At 36.6% G+C, this 7,306-nt stretch overlaps 1 non-coding gene across 1 annotated transcript; it reads right to left on the reverse strand.

Annotated features, from left to right (window-relative positions):
- Positions 1 to 1,012: 1,012 nt before the first annotated feature.
- On the reverse strand, positions 1,013 to 1,119 carry LOC121216572 (small nucleolar RNA R71). The gene has a single exon (XR_005912753.1). It is a non-coding gene; the product is annotated as a small nucleolar RNA R71 (small nucleolar RNA).
- Between the last annotated feature and the right edge of the window lie 6,187 nt (positions 1,120 to 7,306).

Here is a 7,306-nt window from a genome sequence, read left to right on the forward strand (position 1 = left end):
GTATTGAAATATATATATATTGGATTGAGAAATTGATTTGAATTGTGAACATGAAAGATTGTGAATTGAATAAAATGGAAATGGAGCTTTGAATTACATGAGTAAGTATCGGGTCTCGTAGGCCCTATTTGTTATGAATATAATATTTTGAGGATATGTTGTAAAGAATTATAAAAGCATGTTAAAAATTTGAAGAGTTTAAATTTGAATGAAATTTTGTAACTCGGTTTAATACGTTTACATGTGTAAGTGTTCTAGTAATGCCTCATACCCTACTCCGGAGTTGAATACGGGTAAGGGGTGTTACACCGTCGTTGTTGGGGAGACAGTGTAAAATTGAGTAATTCAAGTGTACACTCGTAGGTGGAGATAAATAGCTAAGGTAGGATTTACATATAAGACTTTATTTCTTTTGTTTTTTCTTTTGTCTCAAGTTTAGTTAATTTTCTTTAATCTTTGTGCTCATAGGAGGCATTGTGTGACTCAAATCGGTAACGGTGTCTTACCATTTGAGCTAGAACCAGAACATATCAACGAACACTCGAAGAGGGTGTAACACCCTAGAGATGTTCCACCTCCACAAAGAGAGCAACCTATTGAGAATCCGCAAAGATAGATTCAACAACCACCACACCTAGCTATGGAGCAATGAACTTTGTGCGACTACGCGATGCCCAACTTAGATGCAGTTCGAGGTAGCATTAATCACCCAATGATTAATGCTAACAACTTCAAAATCATATAGATCATGATCCAGATGATACAATCGAACCTTCTATACCGAGGGTCAATAAATGAGGATCCAAATCAACACCTTAACATTTTCTAACCATTTTTGATACTTTCAAGTATAATAGGGTATTCAATGATGATTTATCTTCGGTTATTTCCTTTCTCTCTTACTGACAATGAGTTTATGTGGTTAGCTTCGTATTCGGTAGATTTCATCAAGACTTAAGACGAGCTAGCAAGAAAATTTTTTACAAAGTACTTTCCGTGGAGCAAGACCATAAAACTCTGTAAGGATATTACGAATCTTTGGCAATTGGAAAAAGAGTAATTATATGAGGCATGGAAGTACTTTAAGTTAATGTTGAGCAAGTGTCCTTATCATGGTTTACAAGATTGGCTACAACTTCAAGTCTTCGACAATGGGCTTGATGGAAACCTATACTCTAGCTTGGATGGAGCATCTGTGGGAACATTCATGTCAAAGACCTACGCCGAGGCTTGTCAACTTATTGAGGACATGACAATGAAATCTTACATGTGGTTGGCTAAACGGTTCACATATCGGGCCAAATAATTGACAGTGAACGTTGTTGGTAGCGAGGACAGGTATCAACAAGTACTGGAAAGGCTCAATCAATTGGAAATGAGTGCAACCAAGGGGCAAGACTAAAAACAACCTAATCTAACACATTTTAATGCAGCACATGATGATGAGAGAAACTGTATAGACGTTAATTATGTAGGGAATAGAGGATATAAATCTTACTCCAACACCTATAATTAATGGTGGCGTAACCATCCTAACTGGTGGTGAGGGGGAATGAAGCGGGACCTTCAAATCAAGGGAAACAAAACCTTAACCTTCTCAAACCCTATGCACCATATCAACCTCCATTACCTATTAGGGTACCCCAAAATCAAGAGAGAAAACCCACTTATAGTAGTGACCCTCCATTGTTAATTAGGGTGAGTAAAGTAGAGGAAAGTTTGCATGTAGTGCAAGTTGATGTGTGCCAAATCTGTGGTCAACTAGAAGAATTTTTGCAATTAGTGAAAAATAATTTAGCCTCTAGCATACCAAGTAATATCGAACCTAATCCGAAGGGGGAAGGGAAAGAGCACACCAAGGCAATCACCCTTAGATCAATGGTTGTGGTTGAGGAACCTATCTGACAAGATTGTGAGGAGAAGGAACTGAGTGAGAAGGACAAGAACACCCCACTCCTAATGTTGGAGATGGGATGGTAGAGAAGGAAAGACCCGAGAGTGAACCCATAAAATTTGAACCAAGGGATAGACTTGTTCCACCACCACCACCTACTCAGAAGTTCATACCATTCCCTTCGCGTCTAAAGAAGAAAAAAAAAGAATGAAGAGTTTTGCAATTCCTCAATATGTTCAAGGCCTTGAATGTAAACCTCCCTTTGTTAGAGCTCTTTGAGAAGATGCCCAAATATGCCAAGTTCTTCAAGGATGTTATGTCTCGTAGGAAGAAAATAGGGAGACGAGAGAAAATAACTCTTAATGAGGAATGCAGCACGGTAGTGTCGAGAAGAGTTCCTTTCAAACAAAAGGATCCCAATAACTTTACCATTCCCATATAGATAGGTGGAGTGAGTTTTGGGAAGGCCCTATGTAACCTAGGTGCAAGTATTAACCTCATACCATTGTCTATTTATAGGAGATTAGGTTTGGGAGAGCTTAAGGAAACAATGGTCACTTTGCAATTAGCCAACCAATCTTTGGTACGTCCCAAGGGAGTCTTTCAAGATGTCTTAGTGGGGGTTAGGAAATTATTTTTTCCCATTAACTTTATCATGCTCGACTTTGAGGAGGATATAAAAATTCCTATACTCTTAAAGAGACCTTCCATGGCCACATCTAGAGTTACTATCGACATAGGAAAGGGCGAGTTGAATATGGACATTAAAGGAGAAACCACAATTTTCAAATGTGTTGAGTCTAAGTTTAGGTCTAAGGAGATTTTGCCATCAAAAGGGTATAAGTGTCAGGTAGTTGAGACGAGACCTTATCATGCTAACAAATTTGCCACTTTTATGGAATGGTGTGGCTTTTCAAGTGTTCGTGTGTCATGCAAGAGAATTTGGAAGCAAACAAGGATAAGGAGGACCTTATGATTTTCGGGTGAATTCAATAGCATGTTAGACAAGAGGTGTATCTGAGTGTCGAGGACACTGAGGAAGCATCATTTTGATGGTGTGACCAGTTGCTTTTAATTACCATATGCGGCGAGGAAACTAGAAAAATTTGTAAATAATTAGATGTTTTGAGCATGGACTCAAAGTGATTTTGCATGTAGTGTAGGGTTTTAATTCGTATTTATTTGCATTTTAGTCTTGTTAGGATATAATTTTGAAGATTGAGAAAAAAATAATGATTTTGTAAATGTTTTTGGGGATAGTTCAATGGAATCGCAATATCTAAGGGAGGATATCACAATTTCTCTAACAGTTTCAAGAGGGGACCAAAAATCTTTTGGTTATCAGGATATCAAATCCTTGATATTGTGATACACCTGGAATTTCAAAAGTTAAAAATTTTTGTTTACACAATGTTATCATGATACCCAACTTCAGTATCGCGATATCTTAGACATAATGGAATGTGGGGGGTTTAAAAACATGGTAGATTACGATATCCACTACAAAGTATTGTGATATCCAAGTTGGGTTAGGCGATACCCAATTTCAGGTATCACAATCTACGTGTTGTGGAGGCTTTTAAAGCCTCCAAACACCCTAACCCCCAATTCCTCTCATTTTCCCTAAACCCTTCACCCTAAATCCCTTAACAATCTTCCCCCTCTCTATTTTCTCTAGATCACTCTTTAAATCTCTTTCAATTTTCTTTGAAATCTTCATTCTTTTTGCTTTATTTTTCTTGTGATTTTCTTGTTTTGCATGCATTACACTCTTTTTGCTTAGGGAATACGACACTTCTTGCATCAACCCATTCAATCAGGACAATCAAGGCAGTTTAAGTTTTCTTTTCCTTTGCCTTGTGATCATTATTATTCTTATTTTCCCTTATTTTAATTTTTAGTTTTTCTTAATTTATAGATTAATTTTTGTGGTTGGATAGTTAGTTAAATTTTATTGCTTTAATTTGAGAACATTACAAAATGCCCCTGAGACAGCAAAAATGGTCTTAATCCCAATCCGCCTTAATTCTGTCATCGAAATTCAATGGGATCAAATTTTCCTAAAAAGAGGCCCTAGATTTTTATCACACTATCCAGGGACAAAAGTTCATCCCTGAATGAGGTTTTGATTCGGCCTCTTCTTTTAATGATGAGATTTGGGATGAAGTCCACTTTCATCGATGGGATAATTTTTGCTTGCTTCCCAAGCAACCTGCCATCGTACTTGTAGTATTGGAGGTTTAATCCAAATTAAAATTTCTAAACGTGATTGAGTATACGTCAGGCTTGCCTATATTGATTTTTCCTCCGCTACCATTTGTGCATACTACGGTGTGTCGTGTTATGAGGAAGATGATTTTTTGTCCATCAATTTCAACAATTTTACTAAATATTAAACTACCTTACAGAAGGTAGAGGCAAATGGAAGCATGAAGTTTCATCGGGGCAACCCTTTCTTTTAAGAAATCGATCATGTTCCCTATTACAAAAATTTGGATGCAATTTATATGTACTCATCTTTACCTTGCATTGGATACTAACAATGTGAATGTGTTTAGAGCAACCCTGTTATATTTTATTTTGCAACGCAAAAGAATTTGTGTAGGTACATGGGTGAATCAATAGATGAAGTGTTGAATCATGGGCGGTAAGGTCAATATCTATTTCCCACACTTGGTTATTGACCTCTGTTGTAGGGCTGGTATCGACATCGCATCCACCAAGCAAACTCAACGTCCTACTCTTAGCATCACCGATGATTACTTACTCCAACAATTCCACTCGATTGAATGGAGTCAACAAAGTAAGGAACAAATGAATGCACCTCAAGCAGTGAAAAAATTGAGTGTCCAAAAGAAGACTAAGGGTCAGCCTACATAATGGCAGCGTTGCTTAGGTTGTGACGTATGCTATAGTACCTGAATACTCGAGGCAATGAATCCACTTGTAAACACGTTCATGGAAAGTCAGAGATCAAAAGCCATACAATGGCCCGCTCGATCGAGTGACTAATCCGAGGGTGAGGATGATGGACAAGAGGAGGCCACTACAAAGGGGAATGAAAAAGGTGAGGCAGCGGATGACAAGGCTTCCGAGGGTCATGATGTAACACCCTATACCCAGCCTAGTCACCAAGCCTGGATACCGGATGCCACACCACCGTCTCATTTACATCAAGCAAAAGCTCATTTGGACAAACCATTCATCGTTCTATTATTCACGAAGGTTTTAAACCACTCAACTTGATAGTTATCATTGTTTCATGCAAATCTCACAATAATTAGTTTTATAAAAAATTTAAAACATGTTTAGGGTCTATTTTGAAAATTTTTCAAAGCATGTCCGTAGGTATCAATAATGGCACTAGGGTATCAATATTTTCTCTAAGTGGTATCGATACCACTTAGAAAAATGATACCAAACTTGTATTTTGTTTATCGATTAAAAACCCAAAACTCAAAAACTATCGGTACCTATTATGAAATATCAATACTTTAATCCCAAGTATCAATACTCAAGCAAATGTATCGATACCAAACCCTATTCTAACTTCCTGCACATTTTGAAACACAGAGGTATCGATTTTAGAACCAGATTATCAATATCTCTATTCTTGAACATGAAAATGCAGCACACAAATGAAATTAACTCACTCCAAAATAGTTTCTAAGCATTATGCATCAATTATTTCGATAAATAATCATCCAACGACTAATTTAACAGTTCAAGTCATCAAAACGTGTCCAAACAAGATACATCAAGCCACCATTAAAGTTCATGAACATTAGCAGGCATATAAACTCATAAACTTCCAAAATCGAAACATAATAGAGTCGGTAAATAATCCAAACATATCATGGCACTAAACAAGTCTACCATATTGCCTTATTTCCCAATATGAAAATAACTGGAAGAACACCTAGAGAATAAACGAGTCTTCTCGAATCACTCCCTACGACAACCACACCGCCCACACCAAACCGTTACTAATCTACAAATGTTGAAAAGAGTGGGTGAGCTTAACAAGCTTAGTGAATGAGTGAAATAACCACAACGAAAACATTTTGTCATGCATCCACAATAACCACATACATATACAATAGTTGAGTCTTATGTTTAGTAACATGTAATGCTTTAACATGCATTATCTAACAGTTCATTTGCATAACATTTATAAGGATAGTTTGCATAGAAACCACATATTTATCAAGGCATTCATCTCACAACACAAATATATAATACACGATAAGTTGGCACTTGAGTTATGAAACTTATAGTGAGCTCTATCATCACACATCAGATACACGGATCTCCATCACACCACATAGACTCGTAGAGTCAAACATGTCCAAGAAGTGAAGCATATAGATAACACTCTCCTTATTTATCCTCACATGTCCCGTTGAATGGAGCTTAGCTCACATTTCCTTATCCCTCCAAACATGTCCCAGGTCCTCAATGCCCAAAATCACTATACATATAGGTGAGTACTCACAATCCTATGGCATGCCAACTATATTTGATGGTTTCAAGAATCACAAGGCCAAAATATGCAATTTAACACAGATATTACTTACTGATTATTTGAGCACGATCACTGCATGTTAGCATCTTTTGCAAATCAATATCAATTTCATATAACATATATATATCATGTATACATTTTCACTTCTCACAAAAATGATCATATCCACATATCGCATATTTGAGCTTCTCATCACTATGCACAAGTTCATAATCATGTAAGCACATAAACCATATACAAATATAGATACAAGAAAACTTACACTTGTAATTTAGAGTAGTGATTTAGGCTACAACTAAATTCCCAAATACGCATGACTCGTGTCTACGAGTAGCGGTTCCAAATAGTCACCACTAATGCTTTCACCGAGAACCTGAAAGCTCAATCTAACTTTTTCTTTAACTGGTTGAAGGCCCTAATGAATCCAAGGCTTCACACACAACAATCATACAATAAAAAAGTCAAATAACGACCAAGGATTCACTCAAACAAACCAAAACACAAGCCTAAGTTGAGTTCCCAAGTAGCTCAAAACCATTAACATAACAAACTTAAAATGCTCATAACTCGGTCTACGCTTAACCTTTTTGTCTAAAATGAATTATGGTCATCTTATTAATCATCAACGCCTAATTCTCAATCTTTAAATTACAGTAAAATGCTCAGATCATGGTTTCGACAATTTTTAACGTCTCTTAGGCAATTTTCACAAAATTCATTAAAACATGAGAAATCATTAACAAAACTTCAATGGAAGTTTGAAAACCTCTCAATCACATTGAAACTAATAGAAAAAATACTTTAAAATCACATTTTTACCAAAAATCTCGAATCCACCATTAATGACTCTGTTTTCGGCTTTTACTAAAAACTTGTGATTCAATGGC

This window comes from Gossypium hirsutum, chromosome D04 (assembly GCF_007990345.1).
Source record: "Gossypium hirsutum isolate 1008001.06 chromosome D04, Gossypium_hirsutum_v2.1, whole genome shotgun sequence".
Taxonomy (NCBI): domain Eukaryota; kingdom Viridiplantae; phylum Streptophyta; class Magnoliopsida; order Malvales; family Malvaceae; genus Gossypium; species Gossypium hirsutum.